The sequence below is a fragment of the Pantherophis guttatus genome, chromosome 1 (genome assembly GCF_059756535.1).
Source record: "Pantherophis guttatus breed Tessera chromosome 1, ASM5975653v1, whole genome shotgun sequence".
Taxonomy (NCBI): Eukaryota; Metazoa; Chordata; class Lepidosauria; order Squamata; family Colubridae; genus Pantherophis; species Pantherophis guttatus.
In genome coordinates, this window is record NC_142063.1 from 322,103,590 (window position 1) to 322,124,168 (window position 20,579).

A 20,579-nucleotide genomic window follows, 5' to 3' on the forward strand; every position below is an offset into this window, starting at 1 on the left:
CATGATGCCCTGGCCGGCTGTGGCTGAGCCAGGAGTGTGTGCACGCACAGGGAGACCCTCCTCAAGCAAGGGCCGAAGCTCAGGAAAGGTGCACGCAGGGTGGGCAGCAGTTTGCTTAAGGAGGGTCTCCCCACGTGTGTGCATGCTCCCAGCTCAGCCACAGCCAGCCAGGCATCACGAGAGTGGTAGGAGGAGGAGAGTACAGGAGAGAAGCTGCCCTGTACCTACCTTTGCGCCACATTTGCACGTAAGGCAGCCTTTGCTTCCTGCCACTTCAGGCTGGAGTTCGCAGCCTGGGCGGGGGAAGTGTAAACGGCAGTTACCTTGAGCAAGCCGCAGCGCTATTATGCAGGGCTCCGAGTGATTCTTTATCTTTCTTTATCTTTCTTTGATTTGTATACCGCCCTACTCCCGAAGGACTCAGGGCGGTGAACAGCCAAACAGTAAAATACATAAATACAAAATTTAAAAACAGGATAAAATCGAATTAAACAATTTGGCCCAGACAAATTAAAACACCCCAATCATTTAAAAAACAGATTAAAATTTGCATATTAAAAAGAAAAGAGGGAAAAGATTAGGCCAGGCCAAAAGGTCTTCAAAGCGCAGCGGAAGGTGCGCAGATCTGGGATCCTCCGTATCTCTGGAGGGAGCTCATTCCAGATAGTAGGTGCCCCCACAGAGAAGGCTCTCCCCCTAGGGGCCGCCAGTTGAGATTGTTTGGCTGACGGCACCCAGAGGAGCCCCTCTCTATGAGAGCGTACCGGCCGGTGGGAGGCTATTGGTGGTAGTAGGCGGTCCCATAGGTAACCAGGTCCTAAGCCATGGAGCACTCTAAAGGTGGTAACCAAAACCTTGAAGCACACCTGGAAGACCACCGGGAGCCAGTGCAGCTTGCGCAGGAGAGGTGTTACATGGGAACATGATTGGAGAAGCGGCAGAAAGAGCAGCCAGGGCTGCGCTTTCAGCGGGTAAGCAAAGCTGCCTCTGCTGTGAGGAACTTTGGAGAGAGGGTGGGGCAGGCTGTGGGAGCAGCCTGTCTCTTAGCTGGCGAGAACGGCCACAGCCTTCCCCCGCCCTCTCTCTCCAAAGTTCCTCGCGGCAGAGGCAGCGTTGCTTACCTGCTGAAAGTGCAGCCCTGGCTGCTCTTTCTGCCGCTTCTCCAATCACTCGGAGCCCTGCATAATAGCGCTGTGGCTTGCACAAGGTAGCTGCCGTTTACAAGCCCGCTCGGGCTGGGAGACAGGGAAGCCCTGGACTGCCTATTCTTGCCAGTAGCCCCCCCTTTGCCCCCAGCAACAACAGTTCTTGTGCTGCCACTTCTCCAGCAGAACCCCCAGACCAGCTGGCAGGGCAGAATGGGCGGGCGGGAGAGACAGAATGGTTTTGTGGCTGGGTAGGCGTGGCTGGGGGGTCATGTGACTGGGTGAGTGAGTGACATCGAGTTGGCCATGCCCACCCAGGTTTTGTGGCTCCGGTGTGCTTTTTTTCTGTGGGAAAGAGGTCCAAGTAGTTCTTTCAGAGTTTAAGTTTGCCGACCCCTGCACTAGAACTAAGATGATTCCAAATCAGCTTCAAAATGCTTTGGAGAAACTGAGGAGTCAAAACTTGTTATGTGGAAGATCTTTTGGTTGGTTCTCAAGCACATCTGTGGCCAAGTGAGGTATTTACAATATGGTTCACCACCAAATTTGGTCACTAATGTAATGGGGGTGGTAGGAGGGAAAGTTAAATATTTAGAGATGGCATCCATTTCCCTTGAGATATGTATCTAAAAGTGATTTGGCTTTGCCTGCTTTTTGATCTATTCACTTCTGAACTAACTCTTGGCTTACAAAGACAAATATAGTCCAAATATAGTCTGTCAGCTCCAGTGTGCTGCTGGCATGGAGCTGCCATTCATGGGGGGAGGAACGCATAAACCTCGTTTCAGCCCAGCATCTGCTTCGTCAAGCCTCCCAGGAACTGACAGGATTGACGGGAGGGAATAGCTGGGGATGACATCATCATGGCCAGCCAGAAATAACAAGGGGATTAACTGTTTAGATGCTGGTTGTGAATATTCAAGGATTAAACATAAACCAACTTCTGGGTCACATGGGAGGGAGCAGCGTGCGTGATTGGTTGGGTGGTGATAACTAATGGATAAATGGTGGTGGGAAGCACAGGGCAGTAGCCTAACAAGAATTTCATCTGTGATTGTCAGTGAGTACCAAGAAGTGATTAAACTAAGGTAGCAACCATCCAGGTTTGTCTCCTTTTATTTCCTTCTCTTCAGAACCTGACATAGTCTTTTCCCCCTCCAAAAATAAGCCTCCTCTTAATTTATCATTCTTTTTTTAATGTTGACACCATTTGACATTGTATCCCTGCCTGCTGCAAGGCTGAAGACTCTGAAATGATGAAGATTGCACTCCAAGTGACCAAAAAGACAACCTCAAAGGCTCGGTTAATTTGCAAAAAAATAAATAAAAATGAATTAGTAGTAGTATATTATAACTTTAATCCTTTCACTTACAGTATTGTACAGCTGGTTTAAAATATAAAAATAATCTGTCCCTCTGAAAGATAACTACTCCTTTAGCTCTTCTTCCTGCTTACTTGCACAAAATGGCAGATGTCACCTTAAAGATCTGCCACCCCGCTTCCTGCCAATTATTGGTATATTCAAAACCAGAAGGCAAGCGTGAAAGTGTCTCCTAAGCAGTGAGTTTCTAATTTAGCATTAATAAGTAAGAACAATGAAAATAAATGACATTCGCTAATAATATTATCATGAAATATGTCAGAGAAATTCATAGGTGAGGTGCCCAGGCCCTTTTCCCCATTGCTACAATGCCAGGATGTGGATGGCCCTGATCTCCCTCACCCTTACTGGCCTTTCTTATAAGCAGTTTTGACGATGGCATTCTTAAAAAGAGTCACTAGAGGAGTGTGACTGTGCTCTGAGGTCATGAAGCCGCCGTAGCGCTTCTTCTTGGGCAGGGCTGGGGCGTTCCACCGAAAGTGGTGCATCTTGTAGGCAGTATTATCATTTTTTATTTTTCTCAGCTGCTTTCCTTCCTAGTGGCTTCGCTGCTCTATTTTTACTCTGGGTAGTAGTCTGCTTCGGGGTATTCAATGTCCGAGTTAAGGTGTGTTCTGAAATCCTCAGGATAATCTACCACAGTTCCCTCCTCTGCTGCCACTTTTGGTCTGAGGACTGGTCGCCTCTTCCTGCCCACTGGCTTCCCCCATCGGAAGTGCTCCATTGAATAGGACCTCTTGCCTTTTCGCTTTTTACGGGACTCTTGGTGGCTTTCCAAGTCTCCTTCCCAGCTCTCTTGGGTTTCTGAAGAAGCCGAGAAGAGATCTGCAATTAAGTCACTGAAAAGGTTCTTTCTTTTGTTGTCTAAGCTGCCGCCGTTTTTGTTACTCTTCCCAAATTTGTTCCAGTGGATGTACTTCTGAATATTTTCAGAGAGAGGCTGCATGTGACCATTTCCTGGATATACTGGAGACTCATTTGAAAGGTCCATTTTGCAGGCCCTGAGGCACTCCTGCAATGGAAACAGGGGACAAACAGGGAGATACTGACTTCAAAATTACTGTACAAAGTTTCAATTCAGCCTAAAGCTCATTCCCTTTCCCCCTTTTCTCAGAGTTAGTGCCTCAGTAATGAGAGTCAGACACACCAGCAGATCTGCCAGGCATTTGTTAATTTGCAGGCAAGTTTTTCTAAAGCTCAACTGTACCTATTTAAATTTAATTCAGTTGTATTTAGAATCATATTAGCACATGAATTTTGTATTCCTTTAAAGCAGGAAGCAACTTGAGAGAAGGCTTTGATCTAAGAATAATTGGTACCACCAAAAAGTTGACTGAATCTCACCTAGCCAGTCAAACCACTCTTGGCCCATCTGCTTTTGCATCCTCCCACTGAAAGAATTTCCTATATGTTTCACTTGGTCAGGAACCAGCAAAAACTGCTTTTCTCAGTGATGATAGGTGGCAAAAAAAATAAGGAATCTTTTTTGGGTTTCTATTTCCCACTTACGAATTTCCAGCCATTGTTAGAAATTGGATCCTAAACAGTGGTAGGATTCAAAAAGTTTTATTACCGGTTCTGTGGGCGTGGCTTGGTGGGCGTGGCAGGGGAAGGTTACTGTAAAATCTCCATTCCCTCCCCACTCCAGGGGAAGGTTACTGCGAAATCCCCATTTCCTCTCAATCAGCTGGGACTCAGGAGGCAGAGAATAGATGGGGGTGGGGCCAGTCAGAGGTGGTATTTACCGGTTCTCCGAACTACTCAAAATTTTCACTACCGGTTCTCCAGAACTGGTCAGAACCTGCTGAAACCCACCTCTGATCTTAGACTAGGTGAGATAAATGGTTTGAAATCATAAATGAAGTTAAATACCAAGACAAAATTACTCCTGTCAGTGCTTCATATATCCACTGAATTTACATCCTTTGCTTCTTAAAGAACATTCAGAATGAGATCCTTTTCCCCTCTGTGAACATCCTGAGCTTCCAGGCATCCCTTTCAGACTTACCAGCAATTTCCACATTACTGAAGCCCTCCCACCTCTAATCCGTTATAAATGCCTCATGCCCCCACTATTTTCCCCAGCAAGGAATAGTTATTTTGATCTTTCAAATCTGCAAAATTACTGGCTTTGCTACTACATCAAGAAGTTCAGTCTTTCCGTAATTCAGGTCAGGGTTCTGTTTTCCATTGGGAGGGTATCCTCACCGCATACCTCCTCTTCCCATGCTCAATTTAACTGTTTCATTTCCATGTGAAACCAAATCAGATGCAGTTTCAGCAATCAGTTTCCAATGTTCTGGTGTTTAATGTATGTACGGGTTTAACACTGCCTGCCACCACCAGTTTGTTACATGCTGCCCGGGGGCTGCCATTTGGAAAGATTCTGCCACCATTCTGCTAACATTTGGGATGTCCCTTGAGGTTTTCAAATACATGCAGGCTTGCCACCATGCTGATCATAAGGGTGCCCTTCCCTTCCCAGCATTTCCATCAGCCTCTCGGATTTTTTGTTGTTGTTGCAAACCACCAAATATGCACAACGATGTGGTAGAAGAGCAATATTTTTCTTTTAGTTGGAGACGAGGGATTTCAACTGATTTGTTCGAGTTCAGGAGGCTGGATTCAGTTATCAGCAACCAAAAAGGTGTCAATTATTGCCATTTATTGATTGACATCTCCGTGAGCTCTGGACATGCAAAGATATGGATCTGCTGTGCATACTGACATAGATCTGAAAAAGGTAATTATTTCAGGGTTTTTCGACTTTAATTTTGAAATGCATTGTAAAAGCTTAAGAAATGGAAAGACTGGTGGTCTGGAAAAGAAGATCAAAGATAATACAGTAGGGAAATTAAATTCCCATTATCAGCCATTCAGTGGGTAACTCAGCCTAGCTTGCTTCTGCTACACTCTCCTTCCATAGTCCCTTACATCAGTGGGTTCCCCTTCTATAGCTGGATTATACCACCTAAACCCATGGACTATATTCCCCTCCTCAAAGGGGATTCATTGATTTCTGGAAGAGTGGGGCTAAAACAGATGGATTAAACTTCAGCACAGTTTACCAATTTGCCTCAAGTGACAAAAGAAATGAAATGAAAACAAGAGATGTTTATTCCCTCTCCTCTAATGAAGTATCACATCACTCTCAGATTTCATGCAGAGAGAGAGAGAGAGAAAGAGATGTCATATAAATAGGAGGAAGAGGAGGAGGAGGAAGATGATGATAGATAGACAGGCAGGCAGGCAGACACAGACAGACAGACAGACAGACAGACAGACATTAAATACGTTCTCTGATTACAAAAAGCTTCCTTGCGCTGCTAAGTATCTTTTCAAACAAACACATTGCATCATCATACTTCCCAATTTCACAACATTTTTAGAGACGGCAGGAGTGAAGACAAAAGGAAATGCTAAGAAGATGTACTAAGAATGGGGACAAAAGGAGATACTCTCAAGATGACAGCCACAGTTGCGGGCAAAATGTCAGGAGATCTGTTGCCTAAACCACAGTCACTAAACTCTGAAGCTCAACATTGCACTACAGATACTGGCTGTGAAAGTCTAGACCAGTATATAGATAATAAAGCATGATTTTAAAAGATATTATTTGATTTTAATTATGTATTGTGCCCACGATCAGTTGCCATCTGGCTTTTTAAAAAAATTAGCATACACAATTCTCCCTGAGCTTGGTTGTTTTCTTCCAGACGTTTCTTTATCCATACTAGGTAACATCATCAGTGCACTGCTGAAGTTACCTAGTTTGGGTAATGAAATGCCTTCAAGACAATAATCAAGCTCGGAGAGCATCAAGGACAATAATCTCTATTTAATCCCCTTATAAGCAAGTGACTATCAGCCATAAGGTTGGGTAACAAATTCCATACCAATGTTACAAGGCATTTTCTTGGCTTTATCTGAATTTAATTCACAACCTTTTCATTGGATGGTCTAAGTCCGTGAGGGCGAACCTATGGCACAAGTGCCAGAGGTGGCACACAGCGCCCTCTTTGTGGGGACGCGAGCCATCACCCCAGTTCAGCTCTGCTGTGCATGTGTACGCACCTCCCATCAGTCAGCTGGTCTTTGGGTCTCTGCCACGCATGCACAGGGGGACAGGGCGTGTGCAGGGGAGCACACGCAGGTGCACGGGGGGGTGGGGTGCATGCACGGGGGCTGCACATGCATTGCATTTTGGGGGGTTGGGCATGCACACGTGCATTTACACACAGATGCGCACATTTTGGGCACTCGGTCTGGAAAAGGTTAGCCATCACTGGTCTAAGTTCTGTGCCATCTCTTCCAAATACAGCCATCTAAGAAAAAGAGGGTCCTAAGTGAACAGTCCACTTACCATCTTCTTCAGGTCTGTGTCTATGTTCCAAGACCAACAGAGGATATGCACTCCTGACACTGAATGGATGAGCAGAACTCTCATGATGGCCCAAAGACTACTCCACTGGGAGTTCAGCATCTTCAGAGAAAGAAGACTGTTTCTGCTGAGACAAAAATATTGGCCACCAAAGGAAGCAAAGTAATATAGATTAAGGAGAGCCAGCAACAAAAGTGAAGTACATCCCTAAGTGATAATATCCAAATGGGGCCCAAGTAGCCGTCTTCCCTCCCTTGTGTCATCTGATGTGTTAGTCTTACAAGGTCTCAGGTGTGAAGGGGGAGCAGGTGTGTTAAATTTGGTGTTATCACTCTCACCCTCTCATACTAGTCACTGGAAATTCAACATGGCGCCTCATGGCAATGAACTCTCTGAGGATCTGAAAAAATGCATTGTTGCTCTACATAAAGATGGCCTAGACTATAAGAAGATTGCCAAGACCCTGAAACTGAGCTGTAGCATGTTGGCCAAGACCATACAGTGGTGTAACAGGACAGGGTCCACTCAGAACAGGCCTTGCCATGGCCGACCAAAGAAGTTGAGTGCCCATGCTCAGCATCATATCCAGAGGTTGGCTTTGGGAAATAGACGTATGAGTGCTGCCAGCAATGCTGCAGAGTTTGAAGGGGGCAGGGGTCAGCCTGTCAGTGCTCAGACCATACACTACACGCTGCATCAAATTGTTCTGTAGGGCTGTCATCCAGTGGGATTCAGCTGGTTCAGGCCGGTTCAGGCGAACCGATAGTTAAATTGCTGGCTGGCTCTGCCCCGCCCCTTCCAGGAGACGTTGTCATGAAGGAGTAGAAGAGGACTCCAGTGGCAATTCTGGTGAACTCCATGCCCAAGAGGATTAAGGCAGTGCTGGAAAATAATGGTTGCCACACAAAATATTGACACTTTGAGCCCCATTTGGACATTATCACTTAGGGGTGTACTCGTTTTTGTTGCCAGCAGTTTAGACGTTAATGGCTGTGTGTTGTGTTATTTTGAGAGGACAGCACATTTACACGGTTATACAAGCTGTATACTCATTACTTTAAATTGTAGCCAAGTGTCATTTCTTCGTGTTGTCACATGAAACGATATACTTAAATATTTACAAAATGTGAGGGGTTGTATTCACTTCTGTGACATATTGTATATGATAAACCCTAATAAAGTTGATTTGCTTCTGCCTTATCCTGTTGTACAAGTCCAGCCACCATGTTTGGCAACCACAGTGGAAGTATGGGAACACAGTCTATTGTGATTTGTTCAATAAGCCATTGTTAAAACACACCATTCCTTAGAATAATAATGTGTGAAACTAGCCAGAGATTGTGGTGCTAATGGGTTTCCTGTATTTGCTGCTTTCCCATTAATAGAAATACAACCTTCATGAAAGAAAAAAAGAAAGACTACTCGGTATGTTATTTTATCCAAAAATTCCAAGTCCCAATGGCCGAAATTAACTATTACTATGATTTATGATGCTATAATTATATCCAGTACCCAAACCCCCACTAAACCATGCCTAGTTACAGCTGCTAATCCCACAGAAATACAGGAATGAAATTTATTGCAAAAGAAAAAGGGGTGAAGCTAAACTACTTTTTTTTAATTGAAAAAGTTTTAAAACAAACACAATTTCCCCACAACCCTCCCTCCCAACCCCCCCTCCCCCTCCCCAACTTCCCAGAGCAGAACACAAGGTATTTCTATTGACCTTTAACAATAAACTAAATTGCATAACCAATCATTAAACTAACACCCCCTAAAAAAAAAAAATCTTAACCCCCCATATATAAAATCCTATTTCTTAAACATAATACTTCTAATATCACTTATATAGCACTTATACAAATAAAAAAGATCATTCATAAGCTATTTGATATTTTTTGGTCTGATACTTATTTTGTATATAATCAATCCATCTTCTCCAGTCCTGTATATACCTTTCTTGTGTGTGATCCTTCAGATATGCTGAAATTTTAGCCATTTCAGATAAATTAGTTACTTTCAATATCCAATTATCAATAGTAGGCAAAAAATCCTTCTTCCAGTGTTGTGCTACCAACAATCTTGCTGCTGTTATCAAGTTCAAAATCAATTTAGTCTCTGCAACTGTACAGTCCGTGAAGCTAAACTTCTTGAGTGGTCAGCTAAGACCTTCACTAGACTATTTGTACTATTCCACCACCACCCTGTCACTTTCAACAAGTCTCTGCACAAATAAGCCTATTTTCTATGTACATTTCTATGTACATTAAAATTATTACAAATCTCCTCCAGATGTTGGGCAAGACTGTGTCATTATTCTTAGCAGATATTTTCAAGAATGTTCCTATAAATAAACACATATATTGCAGGGGGAAAGTGGTTTTGATTCCCCCCCCCACTCTCTCATTTCAACATTTACATTTCAACTTTGCCCCTCTATTATTTCAAGGTCTGCTGAAACTTTCACAGACCCATGTGGCTCCAAACAGAAAGTAACTAGGCTGCTCTCCAGGGATATATATCCTTCTACTACCAAGTTAGTTTGCTAGTTCATCTAGAACAGGAGTCAGCAACCTGCGGCTCTGGAGTCGCATGTGGCTCTTTCATCCCTCTGCTGTGGCTCCCTGTTGCTGGTCAGCTCCACAATTGGTAGGTCTTTCAGTTAGGACAGGTAGAGGAAAAAGGACACCGCACTAGGAGGAGACTCTATGGTGGGGGAACTGGACTTCCTGTCAGCAGAGGAAAAAGGACGCCGTGCTAGGAAGAGACTATGATGGAGGAACCGGACTTCCGGTCAGCTCCAGAATTGAACAGGGGCTTCGGGTTGAGTGTTTAAGGTTGCCAACCCCTGATCTAGAAGATTCATATTTCAATAACAGCATGCCAGTTCAAAGATGAAATCCAAAGAACTTCATTGTATTCTGGAAGGAAGTGTCTTTTTGTGAGCTGTTCAACAACAACAACAACAACAACAATTTATTATTACAGTCTTAGACCAGAACAAATAAAAGCACTCAGTATATATACACTTAAAAATTCTAGTATAAAATAATAAATAACAACTAAAATCTATAATAAAATCCAGTGTCAATTATACATGGTCTGACTATACGACAGTTGCAATCCCTAAACTGTGTTGCCCGTTGTAGGTTCAATGCTAAAAGGGAAATGACTAAGCAGTGCAAAGGGTTTGCCACAGTTGTTATATAACATTGCTATGGTGGAGAAGACACGTATTTGCAATGAATCCCCAGCGCTGCTGCGCAGAATCTGGCCACCTGTCCTGTAGTTATAGACTGTTCATCCTGAAGCAGCCACTGAAGATAGGTAGTGTTGGAACGGCTAGGATACCTAACAGTTATTGGCAGAATATGTTTTTCCTAATCTCCGTATAAAAGGAACATCTAAGGAGCATGTGACCCACAGTCTCCACCTCTCCTGAGCCGCAGGAACAAAGTCTTTCCGTGAATGGTATCCTTTTATACTTGCCATACAGGACGGCCAATGGAAGCGCATGGCACCGTTCAAGTGCAAATGCTTTCCGGTGGTTTCCTGATTCCAACTGACTAAGATAGCTGGCAGGAGCAACAACACATTTAATGGCATCTGAAGCCAGAAACAGCAGAGCTTTCCCTAAGTCTGCCTGCCTCTCAATGTCCTCCACCCTTTGTCACAAGGTTTGTCTTGTTAGATCATAGTCCATCTTGAGTATTAAAGCTGGGGAGAAGCCTAATTTGGCAAGGTTGGATTCCACAGCCTTGATCCATGATGAAGAGAATTTGTCTTGGAGGATTAACGGAGCAAGACCTTGCAGAAAGAAGTTACGCTTTAGCCAGGGATTTAAGGACGCTATACAGATTCTTGCTTTGACTTTTATCAATCCTGTCTCCAAGCGCAGAAGTGCATTTGAGACACAACGTGGCATCTCGAGAATTGAGCTAATGAATTTGGATTGAACTATTTCTAATGATGTAGAACATGAAGCTGACAGTCCGAGTAAGGTCCCATAAAGGAGCTGTGCTAGCGACTTGGCCACAAAAAGCTTAATAGCAGCAGGGACATACTATCCTCCCTTTGTACTGAAAAATTTAAGAATAGTCCTTGCTAATCTTTGGCCCAAGGCAGCTGCACATTCTCCATGTGCTTTTCTTGAAGCATTGGCCTGAATGACTACCCCCAGGTATTTGAAGATGGTTACCTGCTCTATTTTGTGGCCATTTAGATACCATGAATAACGTTTTGGCCTTTTTGCAAAGGCCATGATCTTTGTTTTCTCATAATTTATGTCCGGTTTATTGTAATTACAGTACTGGAGAATGGCTCGCAAGGCTCTTTTAAGGCCTACTGGTGTCCTGGAGAGGATCACAGCGTCATCTGCATAGAGCAGGAGGGTGATGCTTCAGTCACCTATGGGGGGGGGGTGATTTGGATTGTTTAGCCATTTTACCATGTCATCTATGTAAAAGTTGAAAAGCGGTGGAGGCAAAATGCAGCCCTGTTTAACCCACCTTTTGAGTTTTAACTGACTTTGAGAGGGACCCTTGTATATTACACCTCACCTTGAGGGATGTTTTAGTATGTAGGGCAAGTAATAGATGAAGAAGCCTGTGGTCAATTGAGGCAGCTTTCCAGCTTCTCCCATAGCTTAGTCCTGGTAACTGTATCAAAGGCTACCTTGAGATCTATAAAACCGGCGTATAATGATACAGGTCTATTTGAGATGCATTTTTCAATCAGGTGATGAAGCACTAAGCACTGACCGGTGGTGTCTCTCCCCTCTCTAAACCCAGCTTGCTCTTCAGCGATCAAATTCTCAAAATCCAGCCATTCCTTTAGTTTATCTTGGAGGTGTTTGGCGTAAAGTTTGCTGATTATGTTTAGCAGACTTATTGGTCTATAATTGGCAGGGTCAACTCTCTTTCCCTTTTTAAAAATTGGGACAATTTCCAAGCCCCAATCTTCTGGGACATAGCCAGTAGAGTCGATATAAGTGAATAGCGCTACCAGAACCTGTATCTACCACTCCAAATTGTTCTTCAGTAATTCAGCAGTAGTGGAGTCAGCTCCTGGGGCCTTCCCAGTCCTGAGTTGGCCAATGAGCTATTTGATTTCGGACTCTGAAACTGGGAGCCATTCAGGTAAATCCCTCATTGTATACCTTATACTCTCACTGGATGGGTCTTCGTGCATTCTCCGAAAGTGAAGTTCCCAGGTTGTAGGAGGTATGTGGACATCTAATGGGGTATGAATTCTGTCAGAATGACTAGCTATTAGATGCCAGAATAGAGAAGAGTTCTTTTGCTTTGCTGCCACAATAAGCTGTTCCCAGGAGGACCTTGTGTCTTGTCTCTTCTTAAGAGCAATCAGTTGCTTATATTGTTTTTTGAGAGTAATAAGATGTTTAAGACTTGTTTTATTACCATCCCCATTCTCACTTTTGTACATCTTATAAGCCAAGGTGAGAGCTTTTTTGGCTTCTACATAATCCTTGTCAAACCGTGATTTGGAGGCGATAGAGGGCCTCTTAGCTGAAAAGTTCCGGTCATGTACTAGTATTGGTTGTAGCTTATGAACTATGTTTTTATATAGTTCTAGTAAATCTTGATTCTCAATGTCTTTTTCCAGGCCTGGCCACAAGTAGTTCCTGGCTAAAGTCTTCATCCAAACAATTCCTGGAAGCCCCTTGTGTAGGGAGGGAATCCAGCAACTTGGAGCGAAGACTGGATGGAATGATGACCCTGCTGCCCCACAGCACACATCCCTTGTGGGCTGACAGTTCATTTTTTCAAGAAGCATAGTGCCTGGCTGGGCCTCTGGCCACTCACTTAACACCCAGTTGAGAACATGGCTAAGCGTTCTGTCTGTGGTGGTTTCAGCTGCAACGTCCCCTGCATGTAGGGGTGCTTCAGGGAGGTCCTGGATCATCAGAATACGACAAACTGGGGCCGGATCCGGTTCAGTCTGTGGTAGAGGCAGTCTTAAGTGGCCCATTTTCTTGCCCAGCTTGTGAACTAGCCAGTATGAGTATGCAGCCATGAAAATGGACCATCATAGCATTCGCAGCGATAGGATCTGCAGTGTCTGTTTGTCTGCTGTGAAGAGACCAAACAGAAGTTTGCGGTCTGTAAAGATGGTGAAGGTTCATCCATATAAGAAGTTCTTAATTCCAGCCACTATGGCAACGGCTTCCTTGTCTATCTGGGCATAGTTCCTTTCAGCCAATGATAATGTTCTAGAATAGTATGTGATGGAGGCCTCTCTACCATCTGGCATCCTGTGGCTTACTACTGCCTCAATGCCGTATGGTGAAGCATCACAGACTAGTGTTATTGGTAGGGTTTCATTGAAATGAACTAGGATGGAGTCTGAGGATAGCAATGATTTTACCGCCTTGAACGCTTTGTCTTGAGTGTTTGACCAGACCCAGGATGCTTGTTTGTCGATATTGTTTCTTTTTTTATATTAAAATGTTCTGTCACATCTACATTCACTTTAGCTCTTTGGTGTATATAAATTGCCTTTATCATATTTGTAAATTTTTCGCCAAAGACCATGCATTTTAATTGTTGCAACATAAATTGCCAATTTACATTATCAAATGCTTTCTGGGCATCTCAAAAGATTAGTGCTAATTGTTTTTCACTATGTATTTCATAGTACTCCAATGTATCCAAAATTATTTTAACATTGTTTCTAATTTGCCTCTTAGGTAAAAACCCATTTTGATCAGAATGTATAAACTCAAACAGAAATCTTTTTTTTTATTGAAGCAAATATTTTATAGTCTGCATTTAATAGAGATATTGGCCGATAGTTCTTTATTTGTGTTACATCTGAGTCTTCTTTTGGGCTCAAAGTAATGTAAGCTTCTGTCAACGTATCTGATATCTTGGCTTCTAATGGGACCTCATTATACACCTCTAATATTGGCAAACTCAATGCATCTTGCAGGTCTTTATAAATTTCTGCTGGTAAGCCATCTGGACCTGGTGTTTTATTATTATTTTGTCTTTTGATTTCTTCTGTTAATTCTGCCATTGTTATTCTTTCATTCAACATGTTCTTCACTATTTCGGAAACTTTTGGTAAATTAGCTTTTGTCATCGGAGCGGGGCAGCAGTGACGAGCAGGGCTCCACAAAGTCTAGCTGATTTCTGCCTGCCTGGAGGCTCTTCGGAGTCAAATGTCACCTTGTAGGGGTGACAAGAAAGGAAGGGCTTCCGTAGATCGCAAGTGGACGGTGGTCCACTTTTTCTGGATCCATGAAAATGTTCCTGACAGGTGGAGAAGAAGACGGCCATTATTGGCCTAACCAGAGCTCTGACAGCCATAACAAGTAAGCATGAAGAAAAGCGGAAAAGAAAGAAACAGTGTATCGGATTGGGGTAAGGATTGCATAATTTCTACCCAGAACCTAAACTAAATTCACCAAAATATTTTTATGAAGAAGGGTGACTCCAAAGAAGGGAGACACAAAGCTGCCATCTGCTGGCTAAAGTTGGTATATACAAGAAAAAATAACTTGAACTGGTTAGACTCAAGAAAAGACTGATAATACTTTGTTTTGAGAACTGCTACATCTGGTGCTAGGGAATAGATTAAAGACTGTTTTTTGTTTTGGAAACTACAGTGGGAAAAGATTGGGACTGCTATAGAAAAGAATTCTTTCTAGATCTTTGTGGATTATAACTAGTTTTGGTTGATGGATGCAAAAGTGAAAAGACAAATACTTATTTTGCAAAAAACTGGGGATACAGCGGGCCCTATGGATTACAAATATTAATGGATAGAACATAAAAGACAAATACTTATTTTGCAGAGGTGAGAAGAAAATTTTGGGTTTAGCTTGACATATTATTATTATCTCTTTAATTCATTAAACATGAAACTCAGTCAACTGAACATTTAAAAATGTGTCATAAATATGATTGACTGGTGCTAATGGTTGATATAGGTTGCTGCCAGTGTCCTAAGTACCAAGATATCAACCAAGTATCTTCTTAAAATATATGATGTTCCGAGTAGCGCAGATTTTTTGCAGTTCTGCTGGTGTTATTGCAGGAAGCTGCAATTTCTTGATGTTTTACAAAATTCTTCAACATGGTACCAAGTGCCCCAATGACAATGGGTATCACTGTTACATGTTTCATCCATAGCTGTGTAGTTTCGATGGCCAGGTCACAATACTTCATGAGTTTTTCCAGTTCTTTTTCTTAGACTCTGGAGTACCCGGGTACAGCGATGCCCTCAACAACCGTGATATCTGGCGTGTTATGTTCCAAATGACGATCCATCTGTATTCGAAAGTCCCACAAGATCTTCACTGTCTTATTATTATCTCTTTTATTCATGAAACATGAATCTCAGTCAACTGAGCATTTAAAAATGTGTAACAAATACAATTAACTGGTGCTAATGGTTGATACGGGTTGCTAGGTATCAAGTATCTTTAGAAACCAAGTATCTTCTTAAAATATATGATGTTCCAAGTAGCGCAGTTTTTTTGCAGTTCCACTGGTATTATTGCAGGAAGCTGCAATTTCTTGATGTAAGAAGAATTTTGTAAAATTCTTGGACATGGTACCAAGTGCCCCGATGACAATGGGTATCACTGTTACATGTTTCATCCATAGCCATGTAGTTTCAATGGCCAGGTCATGATATTTTGTGATTTTTTTTCCAGTTCTTTTTCTTCAATTCTGGCGTCTCCTGGTACAGCGATGTCAATAAACTGTATGCTTCGGCCCTCAACAACAGTGATATCTGGCATTCAGCAACCGTGATATCTGGTGTTGTTATCATCATCATCATCATCATCATCCCTGTTTCTTTCTTTCTTTTTGCTTTTTTATCCCTCTTTTTTTTCCTCAAACATTGGACTACAAAAACTGGGGATGCAGCAGGCCCTATGGATTACAAATACTGATTGATAGAATATAAAAGACATTTTTAAGGGCTTGTTTGTCCAGTAGGTGGTGTAGTAGTTTTGCCAGGGCAGCCTTATGCGGTAAGAAGGAGTGGTAAAAATTGAGCAAGCCCAGGAATGCTTAAAGCTCCCCCTTGGATTTTGGTATGAGTGCTTGCTGAATTGCCTTTAGCTTTGCTTCAGATGGTGGATTCCAGCAGCATCAATACGGAAACCCAGGAATTCTCTGGACTCCACGCAGATCTGGCACTTTTCCCTCTCGAGTTTTAGGCATGCCTCGTGGAAACATTGGAGTAATGCATGGAGACGTGCCACCAGGACTGTCACTGATTTCCCCATGATCAAGACATCATCAAAGTATGGGCAAATGCTGGGAATGTTCTTCAGTGTTCATTCCATAATACTTTGAAACAACCCTGGTGATATGCTTACCCCAAACTGCAAGCGGCGCACTTGGAATGCACCTCTGTGTGTGACTATTGTTTGTGCTTCTGTGGTAGCGCTGTCTACCAGAAGCTGCTGGTGGACCTGGGAAAGGTCTAGCTTAGTGAAGATTCAGCCTCCCTGGAGCGAGGAGAGGATGTGGTTTACCACTGGTACAGGGTCTGCGCAAATGCGAACGTCCCTGTTAGGCTTAACTGGGGTCACTATGGGAGTCTCCAAATGGCTACAGTCCACAGCTTGTACCAGCTTGTCTAGTTCTGCATCAATTTTAGGCTTCAATGCAAAGGGAATCCAGTGCGGTTTTAATTGGATTAGTTACTGCTGGATCGAGGTTGAATGAAATGGGTGCCCCTTTGTATTGACCCAGCTCAGTACTGAATACGTCAGTGTATTGTTGGCATACCACTTCTCGAGCGGCTATTTGGGTTTGATGGATGCCTGTTACTCTGAGGTCCAGGGCCTCAAACCAGTCCAGTCCTATGAGGTTGTTGCGCAGCCCCTCTATGACCACTATGTTGAGGGGGCCCTCGAACTCTCTGAATTATATTCTAATGGTTAGCTTCACCCCTTATGGAAACACAGTGATTCTGGAAATCAGTTAGCATTAAGCTCAATGATTTGAGTGGACCCACCATAGGCTACGTTTGGTGTGTTGGCTACAGGAGCTGGTGTTTGTTTTTGGTGGCCTGAGAGTCTTCATTGCCCCACCGGCAGCTTCATCCACCATGACTTCCTTCAATGCGTCTTGGAAAGTCAGTTTCTCCATGGCGAATAGGCTGTAATTCACTACTACACAGGCCACAAATGAGCCTGTCTCTGAGATGGTCTTCCAGATAAGGGAACTTGCATTGGCGTGAAGCTTGGTGAAGGGCTGCCACAAACTCTGCTGCAGATTCCCCGGATCTCTGTTCATGTTGCTCGAATGCATGGCACTGGATGATGACCAAGAGTTTAGGCTCAAAATGTTTCCTTATTTTTTTTCTTGAGGTCTGTGTAGGCCACTGTCTCTACGTTTGCCGGTGCTATCAAGTTTTCAGCAATATCAAACGTGGCTTGTCCACAGACACATAACAGGGTTGCTAACCATCTGTGACCTGGTTAGCCCGGAAATAGTTGTCTACACAGGAGACATATGAGTTCCACTGTTCCAGGTGAGTAATATCGAACTCATTGAGTCTTCCTAGTTTAGCCATTTTGAGAAGGCCCCTATGGTGCTGGTTAATGCCTATATTGCTGCAGTTGGAGCTGGGCCGCACTTAGGGGTCCTGGGGACATATCCCTCAGGTACATCTGGCTTCTAGTGTGTCTTACTGGCAGGCAGGGCAGGGAGCATGGTCCCACCAGGCCTCTTTATCTGGTCTGACACCCAGTGATTTAAGTCTCTTGATTAGCAGCAGCTCTCTTGTCTGCAGCATCCCACCTTCATCGCCACTATTGTGTAGTGGGCTTCGGTAAACAAGAAGCAGTCCAGCATAGATACAACAGTGTTTATTGGCTCCAAACTGGAACTAAGGAACAGCAGGCAAATGCCTGTAATTTATACTCTGGGCCTACAGGGCCTTAACCAATCATAATACTTGAAAAAGCCTGCCCAAATATGACTGTTCTAAATTTCCCTCCAAAACAGTTGAAGTTAACAGTTAGGGTCATCTAAAGGTTAGTTTTACTTTATCAGGTCTTAACACAACTATATATATTCAATACATAACAGTTCCTACATTCAGGCTCTTACATGCAAGGATCTTACACATCTCCTCCAAGTAATAACCAAATTGAATTTTTTAAATCTCCAAAATAATGGAACTGCTTTTGATTTGCATAGCAGCTCCATGGAAGAATTACTCATCCTCAATGTCAAAAATGTGCATACAACCCGCTTGGGATATTTCATTCGCAACTGTCTATGCAGGCAGAACTCCTGGACAATTAAGCAGAGAGCAGAAGTTGTCTACAAAAAGAGCAAGCAAAACTATGCACGTGAAATAAGCTCTTGGCTGGGAAAGAAGCAAATAAAAGAGGATCAGATCTGTTGTAAAGGCTATCTGCAATATAATAGAAACTTAGAAATAGGACATGCCATAGATGGCAACTTGATTCCTTGCCTCCAAAGCTACCTCCTGCTGTGCCCTGGTAGGAGTTTTTCCCTTCTTGATATTTGTCAGCTGGGATCTGCACCGCAAAACTTTAAAGACAATGCTTCTTTGCCTACACTTGAAAGAAAATAAATGAAGCAATTCTTGCCATCCGTTCAGATAGAAACTTACGGGACCAGTATCTGAAGAATTAAAGTGCAGCCAAGGCAAGAGCATTATTTACCTGTTACTGCAACGAGAGTTCTCCCTCTTCTCTCCCTCTCTTCCTCTCTCAGTCTCTCTCCCTTTCTTCCTCTTAACATCTGCAAGGTTTCAGCTGCAACCCCAGCCCCTTTTTATACCACACAAGCTGGTCTTTACTGCTAGAGCAACCTTCCGGAGAGACCTTTTGAAGCAACAATAAAAGGGGAGGTGTCCAGGAAAGCTCCAGGTGTACAAGAATGGGAGATATTAGCAGGCATCCACCAAGACAACGTAAGATACGTGGGGAAAGGCTCATGAAAGGCAGCTGGAGGTGAAGGGAAGATTAGCACCCCAATGTGAAGAGGACTATCAGAAAGAGGCAGCAGAAAACTTCCCCCATTTTTAGCCCCTTAAATTAGTTCAGTGGATCAGGAGTAGACAGGTGATTATTATTTTTTAATTAGAAACCAGACACCCTTTAGTAATAATGGCATATTGGTTCATGGAGGTTTAACACATTATTGCATGCATATTATACACATCTGTTCAATACTATCTCTCCTATTTTTTCTCCCTTTCCAAATTGCATTTTGTAAAGTTCTTTTGTTCAGTTTGGCAAGACAAAAGAGCCTCAACTGGCGGTCCATATGGTAACGTTTGTGTACCACTGTGGTCAGATAGATTTCAGATGACATGACAGTAGGATGCCATGTCTCCCAAGCTACAGTCATCTTAAGCAATCCCCTCTAAAATTCCCTAGTTTTTAAATGATGCCTCCATCCCCCGAATTATAACTGCAATCAGCTCTAAAAAGCTTTATGGAATTCCCTTCCTGTTCATCTAAGGGTTTCCAACTTTTATTTTAGATTTCGACAGTAATCTAAAGACACATTTCACCAAAAGCTATATTTGAACCAAATTAGATGGGCCTTTGTTTAGAAAGACACCTAAGGAATTTTGGCTGGATGAATTCACCGAAGCAGTCCATGTGAGCTTAAATAGACTCCGGGAGAGGGTAGAGAATAGGAAGACCTGGAGGAACATTGTCCATGGGGTCTCAACTTCAACATTTTTTGTTGAAGTCTTAATGGCATAATGTGCAAGTTGGACATTAGCAACCCTTTTTATGGATTAAAGCAGCCTTTGCCAACCCAATGCCCTCCAGGTGAGTTCAACTAACATTTTCAGCCAGTATGTGTGAAAGAAGCAGGACTATAAGAATCTTTCAAATCATCAGGAGAACATCAGGTTGAGAATGACTGTTTAAGGGCCACAAGAGCCCAAAGCAATGGAGAAATGTACTGTATGTATGCACAGGAGAAAAACGAACAGTTTTTTTTTTAAAAAGAAAAATTTATCTTTGTAGAAGATAAATTAAAATAGAAAGTAGGGGAACACATTAAAAGGAGGTTGTACTTTAATCACACTCACAACCTGATTTTTCAAACTGCCCCCACCCTGCCCGCACACACCCAGCAGTAAAATACAAGAGAAGTTCAATTTTGTATATGTGATTTCACTTGTGAAGTTGCTTATTAGTCATCTTTCGCCTTAAAATACATGAGTCATAAAAATGCTTACATATGGCTAAGACTCTCGCAGGTTATTATCACTGCTACCCTGCACCAAAAAAAAGTAAATAAATATCCCATAACCTTGGAGAGAAGTTGAAATTTTAGAATGAAATGATAATTTAGTTTAACTGACACTGATTTTCAGAGATAGATGGCTGACTGCTTGAGATCATTCCTTGCAGAAGTTATCTGTAGGGAATTCGTGCCAGTGGAAGATTCACTGCCAGCATTAGGGGCTTCCAATTTTAGCAGCCTGAACTATCCTGGGAAACATTATGTTTTGATGGAGGGCTATTTGGATAGTCAAAACGGGCCCAATCAAAGTCCAAGCTGTTGTCTTGAATTTCTTGAATTTCACCTTTGCACATCTCAACAGAAAGTAGGCTGGGTGTCTAACTGGTAGCAACAAATCAGTTTCAAAAGGATGACATTCCGAGCAATGAAGAATTTT

General features: G+C 42.9%; 1 pseudogene across 1 annotated transcript; it reads right to left on the minus strand.

The window, feature by feature from the left end:
* Window positions 1–2,730: 2,730 nt before the first annotated feature.
* LOC148116965 (pro-opiomelanocortin-like) lies at window positions 2,731–18,731 on the minus strand (annotated as a pseudogene). Its single transcript, XR_015731607.1, has 3 exons — window positions 18,595–18,731; window positions 6,891–7,035; window positions 2,731–3,539 (listed from the first exon to the last, which is right to left on the minus strand). The product of XR_015731607.1 is annotated as a pro-opiomelanocortin-like (transcript).
* Window positions 18,732–20,579: the final 1,848 nt, after the last annotated feature.